Source organism: Schistocerca piceifrons, unplaced genomic scaffold, assembly GCF_021461385.2.
Source record: "Schistocerca piceifrons isolate TAMUIC-IGC-003096 unplaced genomic scaffold, iqSchPice1.1 HiC_scaffold_373, whole genome shotgun sequence".
In the NCBI taxonomy this organism is placed as follows: domain Eukaryota; kingdom Metazoa; phylum Arthropoda; class Insecta; order Orthoptera; family Acrididae; genus Schistocerca; species Schistocerca piceifrons.
The window spans coordinates 17,939-40,206 of record NW_025728596.1 but is presented as its reverse complement, the minus strand read 5'-3'; the positions used below and the strand labels follow the sequence as shown (position 1 = coordinate 40,206).

Here is a 22,268-nt window from a genome sequence, read left to right as displayed (position 1 = left end):
GGCGGCGACGACGACGTTCGCGAGGAGCTAAGGATATAACTCCAAAAAATGTAATTAAAATTATCTGTGGCCGGACCATATGTGACGCCAACGAGGCATCCGAAGGCACTCTTCTGTGGCCACATAAATTACCAGCCTAGTGTAATGCGGCTGCAAGAGCGGACCGGCTAACCGCAAAAAAAAAAAACATAAGATGATGTTAAATTAATTACAAGAAATCGTGGTGTGAAAGCAGCTAACTACTGGGCAAATCGACAACCACAACAAGTTTTGCTACCAGCGGAATATCTGATCACTGCAGAATATTAACCCATTTCAGGCTGTGTTTTAATTAATTTTAGGTGGGCCGATCCCGGCGGTACTGCAATGCCGGGCCAACCCGCGACAGAGGTGGAGCAAGCCCCTAGCACTCCGTCATGAGCCAAAAATGAGTTTAATATTCTGGTCCTGCGATGCAGGACGTATCAGATATTAAGCTGATAAGAACAGATTTTTATTTTCCGAGATAATTCTTAGTTACAGTTTTAAGAAGTATAATTTTAAGAAAGAATATTCATGACTCTATACAAATCGAGTTTTACAAATTTAATGAAAATTAAATTGAAATATATAGTAGACGGTTCTAACCGCACTTAAATAGTTGAATTTAATTCTAATTCGTGGGTTAAGCCCACTACTTAAATATTGGAAGACCGCGTTAGGCGCGGATGCTTAAGTATATTACCTTAAGATTAATCCCGCGATAGGCGCGGCCTTAGATATTTCAGACCGGGGAAGGTTTGGAACTAGTTTTAGGAACTATTTTGTTTTATTTCATTCATCTCCATGCCCTGACAGCACACTGCACATGCACGGCTGCCAGCGGCTGGTGTGCCACGCACGCAGGCGGGTCACACGCAGCCGGACTTCTCCCCTCTGTCCGCCTTGCGGCAGACGTCACCGGGGTGTCGTGGCAGGAGGGCGTTGCTTCCCACGCTGGCTGGAGACTGCCGGGCAGTAGGCACACGTTTGGCGCCGCCTAGCACCGCGCCAACCGAGGTGGGGGCCATATTCGGCGGACACCACGGAGGGAGGGGCACCAGGCAGCACCGCACGCACCGCTACTGACTCGGCACTGCTGCAGTGCGGCGCGAAGATGGTGTAGCGCCGCAGGTCCCGCGTCGTGGAGGAGAATCTCGACGCCGACGTCACGAAGGCACCGACCCTCGAAGTTCTCCGACGACTGCAGTCTCGAGGGTCTCGCAGCCTGACGTCAGAGCATGCCACAGTCTAGGGGGACACATACTGGCGGTGGCCAGTAATGTGTTCCACGTAAATGTCGCGGGACCACTTGATGGTGTCAGACACCATCAGCCGCCGCATCAGTTGGCAGTAGCGGCTAGCGATGCCTAGGTGCCGAAGCACTGCATCGTTTCTGGCGGTCCCACGCCCCCAGACTGCCGACAACCAGGGCGTCGACAGTGACGGAATAGCCGCGAGCGGCTAATCCGCGCGCAACGTCGGCGTACTTTATCCTCTTCAGTTGCCGAGCGTTGTCGAGCGCAATCCGCCTATTCTCGAAGGGGATTGTCACATCGACGATGGTCACAGTCCTTCGCGGCCTCGTCAGTTATTACGAGGTCCGGACGCAGCCCACTGCTGTCCCCTATGACGGCTTGGTTAATCCTGATGTCAGGAACAGCAGCGTTTCCTCTCCTTGGCCGCCCAGCGACTGCTGTCGCGAGGCGGTTGAGGACCGCGTTGTGACGATACTGCAGGGCTGCTGAGTGCACCATGCACGCGTTAATCACGTGCGGGAGCGTCTCGTTGTTGTGGCCACAGCGTCGGCAGGCTTTGTTGTTGTTTGCCCGCCCATCAAAGCGGCGACAACCGTTCAGAGGCACGACTCCGAGCCTGGCGCGATGGATAAAGCGCCAGTCTGCGAAGCGGGTGTATTTGCCTCCCGCTATGAAGTGGTTGGACGCTGTGGACTCCCTGGTGCACTCGAACACCTTCCCCTGGTCCGGTTTCCTGAGTAGGATGTGGCGCAGGCGCTGTCTCAGACACTCGCGGAGCGTCCGCGAGAGAAGACGTTTGGCGCCCCCCTCCCACCCGGACATGCTCGACGCCAGTGTTGACGATGCGTCCCACGCTGTCATCATCGTGCTGCGGTCCATCGCCGCCATCTTCGAGGTGTCGTGTAGTCCCGGTCGCCGTCGCCTCCGTGGCCGGCTGCGTCACCCCTCCGATGCCGCCGTGTTCCGCGTCGTCAGCGATGGCGGGCCGGCCGCCGACCTCCACCTGCAACTCGGAAAGCAGTTCACTCCAGCGCCAGGTGACGCCACGCGGCGCTAGGCGCCTTGTGGCGTTCCTGACGCGCGTCCACAGTGACTGGATGTCACCACCGTCGCGTGCGAGGTCACCCTCAGTGCTGCCGCTAAGGTAGGTGGCCAAGTCGGAACGACTCGGCTCCCTCCCCCAGTCGGCGGCGCGCGGCCGTAGATAGAGTGGCCCAGGCGATGTCTCGGACGGTGGCGTCGTCGCAGTGCAGCATGCGGAAGCCGTGGACGATCGTCGAGATGTCCGCAGCGTCCGCGAGCGGCGTCAGGCCGCATCCTCCCTCTCCCAGCGCGAGGTAGAGCTGTTCAGTGGACGCACGCTGTGGGAGGAACAGCCAAGATTTGACAGCCGCTTTCACTGCCTTGTCGAGTGCAGATAGCGGCCCCTTGCGTACCGCTCCGCCCCGCATGACAAAGTCAAGCCTAGGGAGGAGGAAGACACGCACAGCGTCAATCTTCTGCCAGGGAGCCAGCAGGGAAGCGTCCAGGTGCTGCAAGTCGCGTCGAATTGCCGCGATCGCATCCGTTGGCGTCTGCGTGACTTTGTACCCGGTGGGGACGCCAAGATGGAGGTAGGCGTCACCCGCACCGAGCACGGCTGGTTCTCCCCCTTGCAGGGCGAATACCGAGCCTAGTGTCTGCCGACGGCGGATGTGAAGCGTGGCACACTTCGACGGCTTGAAGGTAAGCCCGGCCCACGTCGCCGCCTCACCCACAACATTGAGGAGCGTCTGCATCGCCTCTGAATCCCGCGCCAGAAGCACGATATCGTCCGCATACGCCAGTGCACTCACACTGACGCCGCTAAGCGGAATACCACACTCATTTCTGAGCGAGGTTGCGGCGCGAAGTACCGGCTCGAGCGCGAGATTAAAGACGATGGGCGACAGTGGACAGCCCTGCTTGACGCCCGCCTGGATCTCTATCTCCTCCGTTAGTCCGTCAGATGTACGGACGCGGGTGGAGCAACCATCGTACATATCGGCAATTAGCTGATGCAATTGCTCTGGTAGTCCCATCCTGCTCAGTACTCCAAGGAGGTGAGCGTGAGGCACTGAACCGAAAGCATTCGCTAGATCAAGCCAAGCAAAGCATGCTTGGCCTCCCCTGCGCCTTGCATCATCAATTGCCGTCTGCACAATGAAGTTGTGCTCGTAGCAGCCTTCAAACGTGCGGAAGCCCTTCTGTTCCGGGGAGAGCAGGTTCAACCGCTCCGCCCAGAGAGAAGTGCGGTCCGCAACGATTGCAGCAAAGAGCTTAGAGATAGTAGAGCTCAATGCTAAAGGCCGCCAGTTTGTCACGTCCGAGACGTCCCCTTTCTTATGGATGAGGACGGTAGTGGATATTTTCCACTGCACCGGAGTCTTCCGCTCATTCCAGCAGCGCCAGAAGATCTTAGCTAGCACGTGGCAGCCAGGATCCTCACGTCGCAAGTCCGAGTACGTGACTCCGTCTGCCCCAGGAGCAGTATTGCTCGCCTTCTGGAGCCGCTGTTGCACCTCTGAAGGTGTGATCGGCAGCAGGACCTCCTCGCTGACATCAGGAGGCGTGGTGGCGGCAAAGTCCGGGACAGCAGCTGGTGCATCTGCAACAGAAAAAGTCAGATTTAGCGTAGATCTTCTTAAAGTGCTCCGTGAGCACGTTGCCATCGATTTGGCAGTACGGTGACGTCTCGCCAAGGACGCGCTGCATCGCCTTGCGCCGGTCCGCGCGGTACAGCTTCTGAATCTCAGACGCTGCATTCGCGTCGTACCGACGCTCGGCGGCCGCCGCGCGCCGTGCGCCACGTCCACCGCGCCGCCCACCGCGGCCGCGTGTAGGGGCAGGGGGAGGGGGATTGGCAGCAGCGTCGGCGCGGCCCTGGCCGCGGTGCGCTGCTGCTGGTGGCCCATCCTGTCGACCTCCGGCTGCCTGGCGTTGTGGCTTCGTCTCGGCTATCTCGGAGATGAAGTCCTCGACGACCGCGACGAATGCGTCCCACGGTTGGTTGTGGACGCTCTCCAGGGCCGCCAGCCAGCGCCGCTGCCTCTCCGTTAGCCGAGTGTCGGCCGGGGGAGGGGGGGGCGGAGCTGCCTCAGTTGCGCCCTGTTCGGAGGGTACAGGGGGGCCTGTCAGGTCTGGTGTAGGACGGGAGCCTTGCGGCGGGAGGTTGGGACTGGGCCGGTTGTTACGGCGTCGGCGTCTCCTCTTCTTGCTGCCAGTTCTCGGAGACGCAGCTGCAGTCCCTCCGTTCACGTCGCGCCGCTCCGTCGTCTGCGTCGGTGGTGGTGCCGTGCTGCCATCTGGCGTGGGCCGCTCAGTGCTGCTCTCGACCGCCGCGCTGGTGACAGGTGGCGCAGCGGTAGCAGCAGGGGCCGGTGTAGCTTGCGCCGGCCTGGCGCTCGGGTCGGGCGCACCGCGGCTGGTGTTCGCCGCGCCGCCAACAGATGGCCCGGCGGTCGCCGGCGGCCCGCCGCCGGCGCGAGAAACACGGGGTGTAGCTCGCGCCGGCTGACCGGACGCGCCGGCTCGCCCCGGACCGCTGTTACGCGGACTGGGTGCCCGACGATCGCTACCAGATGGCGCAGTGGTCGTAGGGGTGGCCGGTGTAGCCCGCGCCGGCCGGGCGTCTCGAGGTGTAGCTCGCGCCGGCCTGGCGCTCGGGCCCAGCGCACTGCGGCTGTTGTTCGCCGCGCCGCCAACAGATGGCCCAGCGGTCGCCCGCGCCCTGCCGCCGGCGCGAGATACACGAGGTGTAGCTCGCGCCGGCCGCCCAGGCGCGTTGGCTCGCGCCGGGCCGCTGTTACGCGGACTGGGCGGAATGATGCGCCGTCGGTCCGGGGGCGGTGGTCTGCGTCCTGCAGCACGGCGTCTGTCCCTCCGTGGGGTGACTACGTGCCACTCATTATCTGTAGCAGAAACTTTTTTATTAATAACACTCCCTGCCTGAACGGAGACGGAGTGACGGGCGTCACTCGACGTAACCGCCGGCAGGGCAGAGGGAACGCGGCGCGTGTACGTCTGCGACCGCACAAGCACCACACCATCCGGTGCATCCGCCGGGCGCGCGGCCTTTGGTGCGTCAACCGGCGGCGCGGCTGCGCCGTGAATGACAACACCAACGGTCGCGGCGAGCGAGGCAGCCTGCCTGCCACTGCCCACCCGCACCGCAGAGCCACCTGTTGGCGGCGTAGCGAATGCGGGCGGCAGTCCCAGGCCGGTACCCACGCTCCCGACAGATGGCGGGCGGGAGGCGCCTGCGGTAGCCGCACGACGTGGCCAGCGTACGCCACTGGGTGCAATGGCCGGCGCGGGCAGCGGCGAGCCGCGGCCTTTGTCGGACACTGCGCCTCTGGCCGGAGCGACGCGTTCGGCGGCAGGCGTCGGCAGCGTGCTGCCTTCACCTCCCGAACTTGCGCTCGGCACTCGTGGCGACGCGGTTGACGTCGCGGAGCGTGTCGGCAGGGGGATGCCAGACCTCCTCGGCGTGCGCACACAGAGTACACACGACGCGGGGGTAGCAACCACCGCCGTCCTGGGCGTCGCAGACGCCTGCACACTCACACAGGGTGAGGGCAAGGCAGCCTGTGAGCCCACCACGCTGCTGCGGGTCAGGACCGCCGCGTATGTTAATCCTAAGTCCAGCCGGTCTGTCCTACTAGCTTCGGGGACCGGACTGGGCTGTGGCCATAGCCCCTCTCTATTATCTAAGGCTAGGCGGCCTGTGGTACTATCTTCCCGGGCCGCTTTCGCCTGTGGCTTTCGCCCCGCACTAACTAAGGACGAAGGGCCTGTCCTACTAGCTTCGGGGGCCCTCGCCTGTGACCTCCCGCCGGCCGACCTCTCTGAGTGCCCCAGAGAGCCAGACACGGCATCGTGTCCCATACTCACTCTCCCCCGACTGGCAGCGCCGGGGGTTGCGGAGTCTGCATTGCAGAGCCGCTGGTGTAGCCGCAGCGTCTTCAGCCGCGGGTCGCGTCGGCCGCAAAACTGACACTCGAAAACGGGAACCGTTTCCGGGTCGTGCAGCCTCCTGTAGTGGCGGAGAAGGGCCGAGTGGTCCTTGTACTCGCCAAAAGTCGGTCTCCCGGCAGCCTTGGTGACGAAGCAGATCCGGCAGCGGAAGACCTCCGCCGGCAGCGTCACCACAAGCTCCATTGTTCAGGTCGCGGACCTGAAACAGGAGAATAAGCGCGACCGCTTCCCGGTGCAGAAATCAGTCCATATGAGCTCACATTAAGCTGATAAGAACAGATACTACACTTTGATCTTAGCCAAAAGGCCGAGAAGCGATAAGGAAAAACCGCAGCCGAAGGGCCTAAATGCTTGCAGCGTGTGCGCTCCACATGTGGGAGTGACACACGGTGGTACGGGCCGATATGGCAACTGGCGACCGTCGAAAACACCGCAAAAGCAAGTGCTGGAGGAAAGACAATTCACGGGAGCACTCGTCACCAGCCCAGTACTACCCTCCATGTCGAACAGTAAACCGCGACTCCCATTTGAACGCCGCTAGCTGCCAGGGCAGTGGAGAAGCCGTGAGGCCGCCCCACAGCAGCGCCAGGCCGGCGCGAGCTACACCGGCGCGAGGCCGGCGCGAGCTACACCGGCGCGAGGCCGGCGCGAGCTACACCTAGCCGAGTGCTTACATCGTCCACTGCCTACTGCGTACGTGTGTACACACGTATTCTGCGTGCGTGCGGCGGCGGCGACGACGACGTTCGCGAGGAGCTAAGGATATAACTCCAAAAAATGTAATTAAAATTATCTGTGGCCGGACCGTATGTGACGCCAACGAGGCATCCGAAGGCACTCTTCTGTGGCCACATAAATTACCAGCCTAGTGTAATGCGGCTGCAAGAGCGGACCGGCTAACCGCAAAAAAAAAAAACATAAGATGATGTTAAATTAATTACAAGAAATCGTGGTGTGAAAGCAGCTAACTACTGGGCAAATCGACAACCACAACAAGTTTTGCTACCAGCGGAATATCTGATCACTGCAGAATATTAACCCATTTCAGGCTGTGTTTTAATTAATTTTAGGTGGGCCGATCCCGGCGGTACTGCAATGCCGGGCCAACCCGCGACAGAGGTGGAGCAAGCCCCTAGCACTCCGTCATGAGCCAAAAATGAGTTTAATATTCTGGTCCTGCGATGCAGGACGTATCAGATATTAAGCTGATAAGAACAGATACTACACTTTGATCTTAGCCAAAAGGCCGAGAAGCGATAAGGAAAAACCGCAGCCGAAGGGCCTAAATGCTTGCAGCGTGTGCGCTCCACATGTGGGAGTGACACACGGTGGTACGGGCCGATATGGCAACTGGCGACCGTCGAAAACACCGCAAAAGCAAGTGCTGGAGGAAAGACAATTCACGGGAGCACTCGTCACCAGCCCAGTACTACCCTCCATGTCGAACAGTAAACCGCGACTCCCATTTGAACGCCGCTAGCTGCCAGGGCAGTGGAGAAGCCGTGAGGCCGCCCCACAGCAGCGCCAGGCCGGCGCGAGCTACACCGGCGCGAGGCCGGCGCGAGCTACACCTAGCCGAGTGCTTACATCGTCCACTGCCTACTGCGTACGTGTGTACACACGTATTCTGCGTGCGTGCGGCGGCGACGACGACGTTCGCGAGGAGCTAAGGATATAACTCCAAAAAATGTAATTAAAATTATCTGTGGCCGGACCATATGTGACGCCAACGAGGCATCCGAAGGCACTCTTCTGTGGCCACATAAATTACCAGCCTAGTGTAATGCGGCTGCAAGAGCGTTCTGGCTAACCGCAAAAAAAAAAAAATAAATAAATAAATAAATAAATAAATAAATAAATAAAGTTCGTAAGATAATGTCAAATTAATTACAAGAAATCGTGGTGTGTAAGCAGCTAACTACTGGGCACATCGACAACTACAACAAGTTTTGCTACCAGCGGAATATCTGATAACTGCAGAATATTAACCCATTTCAGGCTATGTTTTAATTAATTTTAGGTGGGCCGATCCCGGCGGTACTGCAATGCCGGGCCAACCCGCGACAGAGGTGGAGCAAGCCCCTAGCACTCCGTCATGAGCCAAAAATGAGTTTAATATTCTGGTCCTGCGATGCAGGACGTATCAGATATTAAGCTGATAAGAACAGATTTTTATTTTCCGAGATAATTCTTAGTTACAGTTTTAAGAAGTATAATTTTAAGAAAGAATATTCATGACTCTATACAAATCGAGTTTTACAAATTTAATGAAAATTAAATTGAAATATATAGTAGACGGTTCTAACCGCACTTAAATAGTTGAATTTAATTCTACTTCGTGGGTTAAGCCCACTACTTAAATATTGGAAGACCGCGTTAGGCGCGGATGCTTAAGTATATTACCTTAAGATTAATCCCGCGATAGGCGCGGCCTTAGATATTTCAGACCGGGGAAGGTTTGGAACTAGTTTTAGGAACTATTTTGTTTTATTTCATTCATCTCCATGCCCTGACAGCACACTGCACATGCACGGCTGCCAGCGGCTGGTGTGCCACGCACGCAGGCGGGTCACACGCAGCCGGACTTCTCCCCTCTGTCCGCCTTGCGGCAGACGTCACCGGGGTGTCGTGGCAGGAGGGCGTTGCTTCCCACGCTGGCTGGAGACTGCCGGGCAGTAGGCACACGTTTGGCGCCGCCTAGCACCGCGCCAACCGAGGTGGGGGCCATATTCGGCGGACACCACGGAGGGAGGGGCACCAGGCAGCACCGCACGCACCGCTACTGACTCGGCACTGCTGCAGTGCGGCGCGAAGATGGTGTAGCGCCGCAGGTCCCGCGTCGTGGAGGAGAATCTCGACGCCGACGTCACGAAGGCACCGACCTCGAAGTTCTCCGACGACTGCAGTCTCGAGGGTCTCGCAGCCTGACGTCAGAGCATGCCACAGTCTAGGGGGACACATACTGGCGGTGGCCAGTAATGTGTTCCACGTAAATGTCGCGGGACCACTTGATGGTGTCAGACACCATCAGCCGCCGCATCAGTTGGCAGTAGCGGCTAGCGATGCCTAGGTGCCGAAGCACTGCATCGTTCTGGCGGTCCCACGCCCCCAGACTGCCGACAACCAGGGCGTCGACAGTGACGGAATAGCCGCGAGCGGCTAATCCGCGCGCAACGTCGGCGTACTTTATCCTCTTCAGTTGCCGAGCGTTGTCGAGCGCAATCCGCCTATTCTCGAAGGGGATTGTCACATCGACGATGGTCACAGTCTTCGCGGCCTCGTCAGTTATTACGAGGTCCGGACGCAGCCCACTGCTGTCCCCTATGACGGCTTGGTTAATCCTGATGTCAGGAACAGCAGCGTTTCCTCTCCTTGGCCGCCCAGCGACTGCTGTCGCGAGGCGGTTGAGGACCGCGTTGTGACGATACTGCAGGGCTGCTGAGTGCACCATGCACGCGTTAATCACGTGCGGGAGCGTCTCGTTGTTGTGGCCACAGCGTCGGCAGGCTTTGTTGTTGTTTGCCCGCCCATCAAAGCGGCGACAACCGTTCAGAGGCACGACTCCGAGCCTGGCGCGATGGATAAAGCGCCAGTCTGCGAAGCGGGTGTATTTGCCTCCCGCTATGAAGTGGTTGGACGCTGTGGACTCCCTGGTGCACTCGAACACCTTCCCCTGGTCCGGTTTCCTGAGTAGGATGTGGCGCAGGCGCTGTCTCAGACACTCGCGGAGCGTCCGCGAGAGAAGACGTTTGGCGCCCCCTCCCACCCGGACATGCTCGACGCCAGTGTTGACGATGCGTCCCACGCTGTCATCATCGTGCTGCGGTCCATCGCCGCCATCTTCGAGGTGTCGTGTAGTCCCGGTCGCCGTCGCCTCCGTGGCCGGCTGCGTCACCCCTCCGATGCCGCCGTGTTCCGCGTCGTCAGCGATGGCGGGCCGGCCGCCGACCTCCACCTGCAACTCGGAAAGCAGTTCACTCCAGCGCCAGGTGACGCCACGCGGCGCTAGGCGCCTTGTGGCGTTCCTGACGCGCGTCCACAGTGACTGGATGTCACCACCGTCGCGTGCGAGGTCACCCTCAGTGCTGCCGCTAAGGTAGGTGGCCAAGTCGGAACGACTCGGCTCCCTCCCCAGTCGGCGGCGCGCGGCCGTAGATAGAGTGGCCCAGGCGATGTCTCGGACGGTGGCGTCGTCGCAGTGCAGCATGCGGAAGCCGTGGACGATCGTCGAGATGTCCGCAGCGTCCGCGAGCGGCGTCAGGCCGCATCCTCCCTCTCCCAGCGCGAGGTACAGCTGTTCAGTGGACGCACGCTGTGGGAGGAACAGCCAAGATTTGACAGCCGCTTTCACTGCCTTGTCGAGTGCAGATAGCGGCCCCTTGCGTACCGCTCCGCCCCGCATGACAAAGTCAAGCCTAGGGAGGAGGAAGACACGCACAGCGTCAATCTTCTGCCAGGGAGCCAGCAGGGAAGCGTCCAGGTGCTGCAAGTCGCGTCGAATTGCCGCGATCGCATCCGTTGGCGTCTGCGTGACTTTGTACCCGGTGGGGACGCCAAGATGGAGGTAGGCGTCACCCGCACCGAGCACGGCTGGTTCTCCCCCTTGCAGGGCGAATACCGAGCCTAGTGTCTGCCGACGGCGGATGTGAAGCGTGGCACACTTCGACGGCTTGAAGGTAAGCCCGGCCCACGTCGCCGCCTCACCCACAACATTGAGGAGCGTCTGCATCGCCTCTGAATCCCGCGCCAGAAGCACGATATCGTCCGCATACGCCAGTGCACTCACACTGACGCCGCTAAGCGGAATACCACACTCATTTCTGAGCGAGGTTGCGGCGCGAAGTACCGGCTCGAGCGCGAGATTAAAAACGATGGGCGACAGTGGACAGCCCTGCTTGACGCCCGCCTGGATCTCTATCTCCTCCGTTAGTCCGTCAGATGTACGGACGCGGGTGGAGCAACCATCGTACATATCGGCAATTAGCTGATGCAATTGCTCTGGTAGTCCCATCCTGCTCAGTACTCCAAGGAGGTGAGCGTGAGGCACTGAACCGAAAGCATTCGCTAGATCAAGCCAAGCAAAGCATGCTTGGCCTCCCCTGCGCCTTGCATCATCAATTGCCGTCTGCACAATGAAGTTGTGCTCGTAGCAGCCTTCAAACGTGCGGAAGCCCTTCTGTTCCGGGGAGAGCAGGTTCAACCGCTCCGCCCAGAGAGAAGTGCGGTCCGCAACGATTGCAGCAAAGAGCTTAGAGATAGTAGAGCTCAATGCTAAAGGCCGCCAGTTTGTCACGTCCGAGACGTCCCCTTTCTTATGGATGAGGACGGTAGTGGATATTTTCCACTGCACCGGAGTCTTCCGCTCATTCCAGCAGCGCGAGAAGATCTTAGCTAGCACGTGGCAGCCAGGATCCTCACGTCGCAAGTCCGAGTAGGTGACTCCGTCTGCCCCAGGAGCAGTGTTGCTCGCCTTCTGGAGCCGCTGTTGCACCTCTGAAGGTGTGATCGGCAGCAGGACCTCCTCGCTGACATCAGGAGGTGTGGTGGCGGCAAAGTCCGGGACAGCAGCTGGTGCATCTGTAACGGAAAAGTCGGATTTAGAGTATATTACCTTAAAGTGCTCCGTGAGCACGTTGCCATCGATTTGGCAGTACGGCGACGTCTCGCCAAGGACGCGCTGCATCGCCTTGCGCCGGTCCGCGCGATACAGCTTCTGAATCTCAGACGCTGCATTCGCGTCGTACCGACGCTCGGCGGCCGCCGCGCGCCGTGCGCCACGTCCACCGCGCCGCCCACCGCGGCCGCGTGTAGGGGCAGGGGGAGGGGGATTGGCAGCAGCGTCGGCGCGGCCCTCGCCGCGGTGCGCTGCTGCTGGTGGCCCATCCTGTCGACCTCCGGCTGCCTGGCGTTGTGGCTTCGTCTCGGCGATCTCGGAGATGAAGTCCTCGACGACCGCGACGAATGCGTCCCACGGTTGGTTGTGGACGCTCTCCAGGGCCGCCAGCCAGCGCCGCTGCCTCTCCGTTAGCCGAGCGTCGGCCGGGGGAGGGGGGGGCGGAGCTGCCTCAGTTGCGCCCTGTTCGGAAGGTACAGGGGGGCCTGTCAGGTCTGGTGTAGGACGGGAGCCTTGCGGCGGGAGGTTGGGACTGGGCCGGGTGTTACGGCGTCGGCGTCTCCTCTTCTTGCTGCCAGTTCTCGGAGACGCAGCAGCAGTCCCTCCGTTCACGTCGCGCCGCTCCGTCGTCTGCGTCGGTGGTGGTGCCGTGCTGCCATCTGGCGTGGGCCGCTCAGTGCTGCTTTCAATCGCCGCGCTGGTGACAGGTGGCGCAGCGGTAGCAGCAGGGGCCGGTGTAGCTTGCGCCGGCCTGGCGCTCGGGTCGGGCGCACCGCGGCTGGTGTTCGCCGCGCCGCCAACAGATGGCCCGGCGGTCGCCAGCGGCCCGCCGCCGGCGCGAGAAACACGGGGTGTAGCTCGCGCCGGCTGACCGGACGCGCCGGCTCGCCCCGGGCCGCTGTTACGCGGACTGGGTGCCCGACGATCGCTACCAGATGGCGCAGTGGTCGTAGGGGTGGCCGGTGTAGCCCGCGCCGGCCGGGCGTCTCGAGGTGTAGCTCGCGCCGGCCTGGCGCTCGGGCCCAGCGCACCGCGGCTGTTGTTCGCCGCGCCGCCAACAGATGGCCCAGCGGTCGCCCGCGCCCTGCCGCCGGCGCGAGATACACGAGGTGTAGCTCGCGCCGGCCGCCCAGGCGCGTTGGCTCGCGCCGGGCCGCTGTTACGCGGACTGGGCGGTATGATGCGCCGTCGGTCCGGGGGCGGTGGTCTGCGTCCTGCAGCACGGCGTCTGTCCCTCCGTGGGGTGACTACGTGCCACTCGTTGTCTGTAACAGGAGCTTTCTGATTAGTAGCACTCCCTGCCTGAGCGGAGACGGAGTGACAGGCGTCACTCGACGTAACCGCCGGCAGGGCAGAGGAAACGCGGCGCGTGTACGTCTGCGACCGCACAAGCACCACACCATCCGGTGCATCCGCCGGGCGCGCGGCCTTTGGTGCGTCAACCGGCGGCGCGGCTGCGCCGTGAATGACAACACCAACGGTCGCGGCGAGCGAGGCAGCCTGCCTGCCACTGCCCACCCGCACCGCAGAGCCACCTGTTGGCGGCGTAGCGAATGCGGGCGGCAGTCCCAGGCCGGTACCCACGCTCCCGACAGATGGCGGGCGGGAGACGCCTGCGGTAGCCGCACGACGTGGCCAGCGTACGCCACTGGGCGCAATGGCCGGCGCGGGCAGCGGCGAGCCGCGGCCTTTGTCGGACACTGCGCCTCTGGCCGGAGCGACGCGTTCGGCGGCAGGCGTCGGCAGAGTGCTGCCTTCACCTCCCGAACTTGCGCTCGGCACTCGTGGCGACGCGGTTGACGTCGCGGAGCGTGTCGGCAGGGGGATGCCAGACCTCCTCGGCGTGCGCACACAGAGTACACACGACGCGGGGGTAGCAACCACCGCCGTCCTGGGCGTCGCAGACGCCTGCACACTCACACAGGGTGAGGGCAAGGCAGCCTGTGAGCCCACCACGCTGCTGCGGGTCAGGACCGCCGCGTATGTTAATCCTAAGTCCAGCCGGTCTGTCCTACTAGCTTCGGGGACCGGACTGGGCTGTGGCCATAGCCCCTCTCTATTATCTAAGGCTAGGCGGCCTGTGGTACTATCTTCCCGGGCCGCTTTCGCCTGTGGCTTTCGCCCCGCACTAACTAAGGACGAAGGGCCTGTCCTACTAGCTTCGGGGGCCCTCGCCTGTGACCTCCCGCCGGCCGACCTCTCTGAGTGCCCCAGAGAGCCAGACACGGCATCGTGTCCCATACTCACTCTCCCCCGACTGGCAGCGCCGGGGGTTGCGGAGTCTGCATTGCAGAGCCGCTGGTGTAGCCGCAGCGTCTTCAGCCGCGGGTCGCGTCGGCCGCAAAACTGACACTCGAAAACGGGAACCGTTTCCGGGTCGTGCAGCCTCCTGTAGTGGCGGAGAAGGGCCGAGTGGTCCTTGTACTCCCCAAAAGTTGGCCTGCCTGCAGCCTTGGTGACGAAGCAGATCCGGCAGCGGAAGACCTCCGCCGGCAGCGTCACCACAAGCTCCATCGTTCAGGTCGCGGACCTGAAACAGGAGAATAAGCGCGACCGCTTCCCGGTGCAGTAATCAGTCCATATGAGCTCACATTAAGCTGATAAGAACAGATACTACACTTTGATCTTAGCCAAAAGGCCGAGAAGCGATAAGGAAAAACCGCAGCCGAAGGGCCTAAATGCTTGCAGCGTGTGCGCTCCACATGTGGGAGTGACACACGGTGGTACGGGCCGATATGGCAACTGGCGACCGTCGAAAACACCGCAAAAGCAAGTGCTGGAGGAAAGACAATTCACGGGAGCACTCGTCACCAGCCCAGTACTACCCTCCATGTCGAACAGTAAACCGCGACTCCCATTTGAACGCCGCTAGCTGCCAGGGCAGTGGAGAAGCCGTGAGGCCGCCCCACAGCAGCGCCAGGCCGGCGCGAGCTACACCGGCGCGAGGCCGGCGCGAGCTACACCTAGCCGAGTGCTTACATCGTCCACTGCCTACTGCGTACGTGTGTACACACGTATTCTGCGTGCGTGCGGCGGCGACGACGACGTTCGCGAGGAGCTAAGGATATAACTCCAAAAAATGTAATTAAAATTATCTGTGGCCGGACCATATGTGACGCCAACGAGGCATCCGAAGGCACTCTTCTGTGGCCACATAAATTACCAGCCTAGTGTAATGCGGCTGCAAGAGCGTTCTGGCTAACCGCAAAAAAAAAAAAATAAATAAATAAATAAATAAATAAATAAATAAATAAAGTTCGTAAGATAATGTCAAATTAATTACAAGAAATCGTGGTGTGTAAGCAGCTAACTACTGGGCACATCGACAACTACAACAAGTTTTGCTACCAGCGGAATATCTGATAACTGCAGAATATTAACCCATTTCAGGCTATGTTTTAATTAATTTTAGGTGGGCCGATCCCGGCGGTACTGCAATGCCGGGCCAACCCGCGACAGAGGTGGAGCAAGCCCCTAGCACTCCGTCATGAGCCAAAAATGAGTTTAATATTCTGGTCCTGCGATGCAGGACGTATCAGATATTAAGCTGATAAGAACAGATTTTTATTTTCCGAGATAATTCTTAGTTACAGTTTTAAGAAGTATAATTTTAAGAAAGAATATTCATGACTCTATACAAATCGAGTTTTACAAATTTAATGAAAATTAAATTGAAATATATAGTAGACGGTTCTAACCGCACTTAAATAGTTGAATTTAATTCTAATTCGTGGGTTAAGCCCACTACTTAAATATTGGAAGACCGCGTTAGGCGCGGATGCTTAAGTATATTACCTTAAGATTAATCCCGCGATAGGCGCGGCCTTAGATATTTCAGACCGGGGAAGGTTTGGAACTAGTTTTAGGAACTATTTTGTTTTATTTCATTCATCTCCATGCCCTGACAGCACACTGCACATGCACGGCTGCCAGCGGCTGGTGTGCCACGCACGCAGGCGGGTCACACGCAGCCGGACTTCTCCCCTCTGTCCGCCTTGCGGCAGACGTCACCGGGGTGTCGTGGCAGGAGGGCGTTGCTTCCCACGCTGGCTGGAGACTGCCGGGCAGTAGGCACACGCTTGGCGCCGCCTAGCACCGCGCCAACCGAGGTGGGGGCCATATTCGGCGGACACCACGGAGGGAGGGGCACCAGGCAGCACCGCACGCACCGCTACTGACTCGGCACTGCTGCAGTGCGGCGCGAAGATGGTGTAGCGCCGCAGGTCCCGCGTCGTGGAGGAGAATCTCGACGCCGACGTCACGAAGGCACCGACCTCGAAGTTCTCCGACGACTGCAGTCTCGAGGGTCTCGCAGCCTGACGTCAGAGCATGCCACAGTCTAGGGGGACACATACTGGCGGTGGCCAGTAATGTGTTCCACGTAAATGTCGCGGGACCACTTGATGGTGTCAGACACCATCAGCCGCCGCATCAGTTGGCAGTAGCGGCTAGCGATGCCTAGGTGCCGAAGCACTGCATCGTTCTGGCGGTCCCACGCCCCCAGACTGCCGACAACCAGGGCGTCGACAGTGACGGAATAGCCGCGAGCGGCTAATCCGCGCGCAACGTCGGCGTACTTTATCCTCTTCAGTTGCCGAGCGTTGTCGAGCGCAATCCGCCTATTCTCGAAGGGGATTGTCACATCGACGATGGTCACAGTCTTCGCGGCCTCGTCAGTTATTACGAGGTCCGGACGCAGCCCACTGCTGTCCCCTATGACGGCTTGGTTAATCCTGATGTCAGGAACAGCAGCGTTTCCTCTCCTTGGCCGCCCAGCGACTGCTGTCGCGAGGCGGTTGAGGACCGCGTTGTGACGATACTGCAGGGCTGCTGAGTGCACCATGCACGCGTTAATCACGTGCGGGAGCGTCTCGTTGTTGTGGCCACAGCGTCGGCAGGCTTTGTTGTTGTTTGCCCGCCCATCAAAGCGGCGACAACCGTTCAGAGGCACGACTCCGAGCCTGGCGCGATGGATAAAGCGCCAGTCTGCGAAGCGGGTGTATTTGCCTCCCGCTATGAAGTGGTTGGACGCTGTGGACTCCCTGGTGCACTCGAACACCTTCCCCTGGTCCGGTTTCCTGAGTAGGATGTGGCGCAGGCGCTGTCTCAGACACTCGCGGAGCGTCCGCGAGAGAAGACGTTTGGCGCCCCCTCCCACCCGGACATGCTCGACGCCAGTGTTGACGATGCGTCCCACGCTGTCATCATCGTGCTGCGGTCCATCGCCGCCATCTTCGAGGTGTCGTGTAGTCCCGGTCGCCGTCGCCTCCGTGGCCGGCTGCGTCACCCCTCCGATGCCGCCGTGTTCCGCGTCGTCAGCGATGGCGGGCCGGCCGCCGACCTCCACCTGCAACTCGGAAAGCAGTTCACTCCAGCGCCAGGTGACGCCACGCGGCGCTAGGCGCCTTGTGGCGTTCCTGACGCGCGTCCACAGTGACTGGATGTCACCACCGTCGCGTGCGAGGTCACCCTCAGTGCTGCCGCTAAGGTAGGTGGCCAAGTCGGAACGACTCGGCTCCCTCCCCAGTCGGCGGCGCGCGGCCGTAGATAGAGTGGCCCAGGCGATGTCTCGGACGGTGGCGTCGTCGCAGTGCAGCATGCGGAAGCCGTGGACGATCGTCGAGATGTCCGCAGCGTCCGCGAGCGGCGTCAGGCCGCATCCTCCCTCTCCCAGCGCGAGGTAGAGCTGTTCAGTGGACGCACGCTGTGGGAGGAACAGCCAAGATTTGACAGCCGCTTTCACTGCCTTGTCGAGTGCAGATAGCGGCCCCTTGCGTACCGCTCCGCCCCGCATGACAAAGTCAAGCCTAGGGAGGAGGAAGACACGCACAGCGTCAATCTTCTGCCAGGGAGCCAGCAGGGAAGCGTCCAGGTGCTGCAAGTCGCGTCGAATTGCCGCGATCGCATCCGTTGGCGTCTGCGTGACTTTGTACCCGGTGGGGACGCCAAGATGGAGGTAGGCGTCACCCGCACCGAGCACGGCTGGTTCTCCCCCTTGCAGGGCGAATACCGAGCCTAGTGTCTGCCGACGGCGGATGTGAAGCGTGGCACACTTCGACGGCTTGAAGGTAAGCCCGGCCCACGTCGCCGCCTCACCCACAACATTGAGGAGCGTCTGCATCGCCTCTGAATCCCGCGCCAGAAGCACGATATCGTCCGCATACGCCAGTGCACTCACACTGACGCCGCTAAGCGGAATACCACACTCATTTCTGAGCGAGGTTGCGGCGCGAAGTACCGGCTCGAGCGCGAGATTAAAGACGATGGGCGACAGTGGACAGCCCTGCTTGACGCCCGCCTGGATCTCTATCTCCTCCGTTAGTCCGTCAGATGTACGGACGCGGGTGGAGCAACCATCGTACATATCGGCAATTAGCTGATGCAATTGCTCTGGTAGTCCCATCCTGCTCAGTACTCCAAGGAGGTGAGCGTGAGGCACTGAACCGAAAGCATTCGCTAGATCAAGCCAAGCAAAGCATGCTTGGCCTCCCCTGCGCCTTGCATCATCAATTGCCGTCTGCACAATGAAGTTGTGCTCGTAGCAGCCTTCAAACGTGCGGAAGCCCTTCTGTTCCGGGGAGAGCAGGTTCAACCGCTCCGCCCAGAGAGAAGTGCGGTCCGCAACGATTGCAGCAAAGAGCTTAGAGATAGTAGAGCTCAATGCTAAAGGCCGCCAGTTTGTCACGTCCGAGACGTCCCCTTTCTTATGGATGAGGACGGTAGTGGATATTTTCCACTGCACCGGAGTCTTCCGCTCATTCCAGCAGCGCCAGAAGATCTTAGCTAGCACGTGGCAGCCAGGATCCTCACGTCGCAAGTCCGAGTACGTGACTCCGTCTGCCCCAGGAGCAGTATTGCTCGCCTTCTGGAGCCGCTGTTGCACCTCTGAAGGTGTGATCGGCAGCAGGACCTCCTCGCTGACATCAGGAGGCGTGGTGGCGGCAAAGTCCGGGACAGCAGCTGGTGCATCTGCAACAGAAAAGTCAGATTTAGCGTAGATCTTCTTAAAGTGCTCCGTGAGCACGTTGCCATCGATTTGGCAGTACGGTGACGTCTCGCCAAGGACGCGCTGCATCGCCTTGCGCCGGTCCGCGCGGTACAGCTTCTGAATCTCAGACGCTGCATTCGCGTCGTACCGACGCTCGGCGGCCGCCGCGCGCCGTGCGCCACGTCCACCGCGCCGCCCACCGCGGCCGCGTGTAGGGGCAGGGGGAGGGGGATTGGCAGCAGCGTCGGCGCGGCCCTGGCCGCGGTGCGCTGCTGCTGGTGGCCCATCCTGTCGACCTCCGGCTGCCTGGCGTTGTGGCTTCGTCTCGGCTATCTCGGAGATGAAGTCCTCGACGACCGCGACGAATGCGTCCCACGGTTGGTTGTGGACGCTCTCCAGGGCCGCCAGCCAGCGCCGCTGCCTCTCCGTTAGCCGAGTGTCGGCCGGGGGAGGGGGGGGCGGAGCTGCCTCAGTTGCGCCCTGTTCGGAGGGTACAGGGGGGCCTGTCAGGTCTGGTGTAGGACGGGAGCCTTGCGGCGGGAGGTTGGGACTGGGCCGGTTGTTACGGCGTCGGCGTCTCCTCTTCTTGCTGCCAGTTCTCGGAGACGCAGCTGCAGTCCCTCCGTTCACGTCGCGCCGCTCCGTCGTCTGCGTCGGTGGTGGTGCCGTGCTGCCATCTGGCGTGGGCCGCTCAGTGCTGCTCTCGACCGCCGCGCTGGTGACAGGTGGCGCAGCGGTAGCAGCAGGGGCCGGTGTAGCTTGCGCCGGCCTGGCGCTCGGGTCGGGCGCACCGCGGCTGGTGTTCGCCGCGCCGCCAACAGATGGCCCGGCGGTCGCCGGCGGCCCGCCGCCGGCGCGAGAAACACGGGGTGTAGCTCGCGCCGGCTGACCGGACGCGCCGGCTCGCCCCGGACCGCTGTTACGCGGACTGGGTGCCCGACGATCGCTACCAGATGGCGCAGTGGTCGTAGGGGTGGCCGGTGTAGCCCGCGCCGGCCGGGCGTCTCGAGGTGTAGCTCGCGCCGGCCTGGCGCTCGGGCCCAGCGCACTGCGGCTGTTGTTCGCCGCGCCGCCAACAGATGGCCCAGCGGTCGCCCGCGCCCTGCCGCCGGCGCGAGATACACGAGGTGTAGCTCGCGCCGGCCGCCCAGGCGCGTTGGCTCGCGCCGGGCCGCTGTTACGCGGACTGGGCGGAATGATGCGCCGTCGGTCCGGGGGCGGTGGTCTGCGTCCTGCAGCACGGCGTCTGTCCCTCCGTGGGGTGACTACGTGCCACTCATTATCTGTAGCAGAAACTTTTTTATTAATAACACTCCCTGCCTGAACGGAGACGGAGTGACGGGCGTCACTCGACGTAACCGCCGGCAGGGCAGAGGGAACGCGGCGCGTGTACGTCTGCGACCGCACAAGCACCACACCATCCGGTGCATCCGCCGGGCGCGCGGCCTTTGGTGCGTCAACCGGCGGCGCGGCTGCGCCGTGAATGACAACACCAACGGTCGCGGCGAGCGAGGCAGCCTGCCTGCCACTGCCCACCCGCACCGCAGAGCCACCTGTTGGCGGCGTAGCGAATGCGGGCGGCAGTCCCAGGCCGGTACCCACGCTCCCGACAGATGGCGGGCGGGAGGCGCCTGCGGTAGCCGCACGACGTGGCCAGCGTACGCCACTGGGTGCAATGGCCGGCGCGGGCAGCGGCGAGCCGCGGCCTTTGTCGGACACTGCGCCTCTGGCCGGAGCGACGCGTTCGGCGGCAGGCGTCGGCAGCGTGCTGCCTTCACCTCCCGAACTTGCGCTCGGCACTCGTGGCGACGCGGTTGACGTCGCGGAGCGTGTCGGCAGGGGGATGCCAGACCTCCTCGGCGTGCGCACACAGAGTACACACGACGCGGGGGTAGCAACCACCGCCGTCCTGGGCGTCGCAGACGCCTGCACACTCACACAGGGTGAGGGCAAGGCAGCCTGTGAGCCCACCACGCTGCTGCGGGTCAGGACCGCCGCGTATGTTAATCCTAAGTCCAGCCGGTCTGTCCTACTAGCTTCGGGGACCGGACTGGGCTGTGGCCATAGCCCCTCTCTATTATCTAAGGCTAGGCGGCCTGTGGTACTATCTTCCCGGGCCGCTTTCGCCTGTGGCTTTCGCCCCGCACTAACTAAGGACGAAGGGCCTGTCCTACTAGCTTCGGGGGCCCTCGCCTGTGACCTCCCGCCGGCCGACCTCTCTGAGTGCCCCAGAGAGCCAGACACGGCATCGTGTCCCATACTCACTCTCCCCCGACTGGCAGCGCCGGGGGTTGCGGAGTCTGCATTGCAGAGCCGCTGGTGTAGCCGCAGCGTCTTCAGCCGCGGGTCGCGTCGGCCGCAAAACTGACACTCGAAAACGGGAACCGTTTCCGGGTCGTGCAGCCTCCTGTAGTGGCGGAGAAGGGCCGAGTGGTCCTTGTACTCGCCAAAAGTCGGTCTCCCGGCAGCCTTGGTGACGAAGCAGATCCGGCAGCGGAAGACCTCCGCCGGCAGCGTCACCACAAGCTCCATTGTTCAGGTCGCGGACCTGAAACAGGAGAATAAGCGCGACCGCTTCCCGGTGCAGAAATCAGTCCATATGAGCTCACATTAAGCTGATAAGAACAGATACTACACTTTGATCTTAGCCAAAAGGCCGAGAAGCGATCAATAAGAACAGATACTACACTTTGATCTTAGCCAAAAGGCCGAGAAGCGATAAGGAAAAACCGCAGCCGAAGGGCCTAAATGCTTGCAGCGTGTGCGCTCCACATGTGGGAGTGACACACGGTGGTACGGGCCGATATGGCAACTGGCGACCGTCGAAAACACCGCAAAAGCAAGTGCTGGAGGAAAGACAATTCACGGGAGCACTCGTCACCAGCCCAGTACTACCCTCCATGTCGAACAGTAAACCGCGACTCCCATTTGAACGCCGCTAGCTGCCAGGGCAGTGGAGAAGCCGTGAGGCCGCCCCACAGCAGCGCCAGGCCGGCGCGAGCTACACCGGCGCGAGGCCGGCGCGAGCTACACCTAGCCGAGTGCTTACATCGTCCACTGCCTACTGCGTACGTGTGTACACACGTATTCTGCGTGCGTGCGGCGGCGACGACGACGTTCGCGAGGAGCTAAGGATATAACTCCAAAAAATGTAATTAAAATTATCTGTGGCCGGACCATATGTGACGCCAACGAGGCATCCGAAGGCACTCTTCTGTGGCCACATAAATTACCAGCCTAGTGTAATGCGGCTGCAAGAGCGTTCTGGCTAACCGCAAAAAAAAAAAAATAAATAAATAAATAAATAAATAAATAAATAAATAAAGTTCGTAAGATAATGTCAAATTAATTACAAGAAATCGTGGTGTGTAAGCAGCTAACTACTGGGCACATC

The 22,268-nt window shown here is 60.9% G+C and overlaps 6 non-coding genes and 1 pseudogene across 6 annotated transcripts; all 7 read right to left on the bottom strand.

Annotated features, from left to right (window-relative positions):
- Nucleotides 1-336: 336 nt before the first annotated feature.
- LOC124746814 lies at nt 337-535 on the bottom strand. Its single transcript, XR_007011473.1, has one exon. It is a non-coding gene; the product is annotated as a U2 spliceosomal RNA (small nuclear RNA).
- A 5,868-nt stretch (nt 536-6,403) lies between these two features.
- On the bottom strand, nt 6,404-6,591 carry LOC124746819. The gene has a single exon (XR_007011476.1). It is a non-coding gene; the product is annotated as a U2 spliceosomal RNA (small nuclear RNA).
- Nucleotides 6,592-7,337: 746 nt separating this feature from the next.
- On the bottom strand, nt 7,338-7,530 carry LOC124746825. Its single transcript, XR_007011480.1, has one exon. It is a non-coding gene; the product is annotated as a U2 spliceosomal RNA (small nuclear RNA).
- A 757-nt stretch (nt 7,531-8,287) lies between these two features.
- LOC124746813 lies at nt 8,288-8,486 on the bottom strand. The gene has a single exon (XR_007011472.1). It is a non-coding gene; the product is annotated as a U2 spliceosomal RNA (small nuclear RNA).
- A 5,916-nt stretch (nt 8,487-14,402) lies between these two features.
- On the bottom strand, nt 14,403-14,536 carry LOC124746822 (annotated as a pseudogene).
- Nucleotides 14,537-15,293: 757 nt separating this feature from the next.
- Nucleotides 15,294-15,492, bottom strand: LOC124746812. Its single transcript, XR_007011471.1, has one exon. It is a non-coding gene; the product is annotated as a U2 spliceosomal RNA (small nuclear RNA).
- A 5,862-nt stretch (nt 15,493-21,354) lies between these two features.
- On the bottom strand, nt 21,355-21,542 carry LOC124746818. Its single transcript, XR_007011475.1, has one exon. It is a non-coding gene; the product is annotated as a U2 spliceosomal RNA (small nuclear RNA).
- Nucleotides 21,543-22,268: the final 726 nt, after the last annotated feature.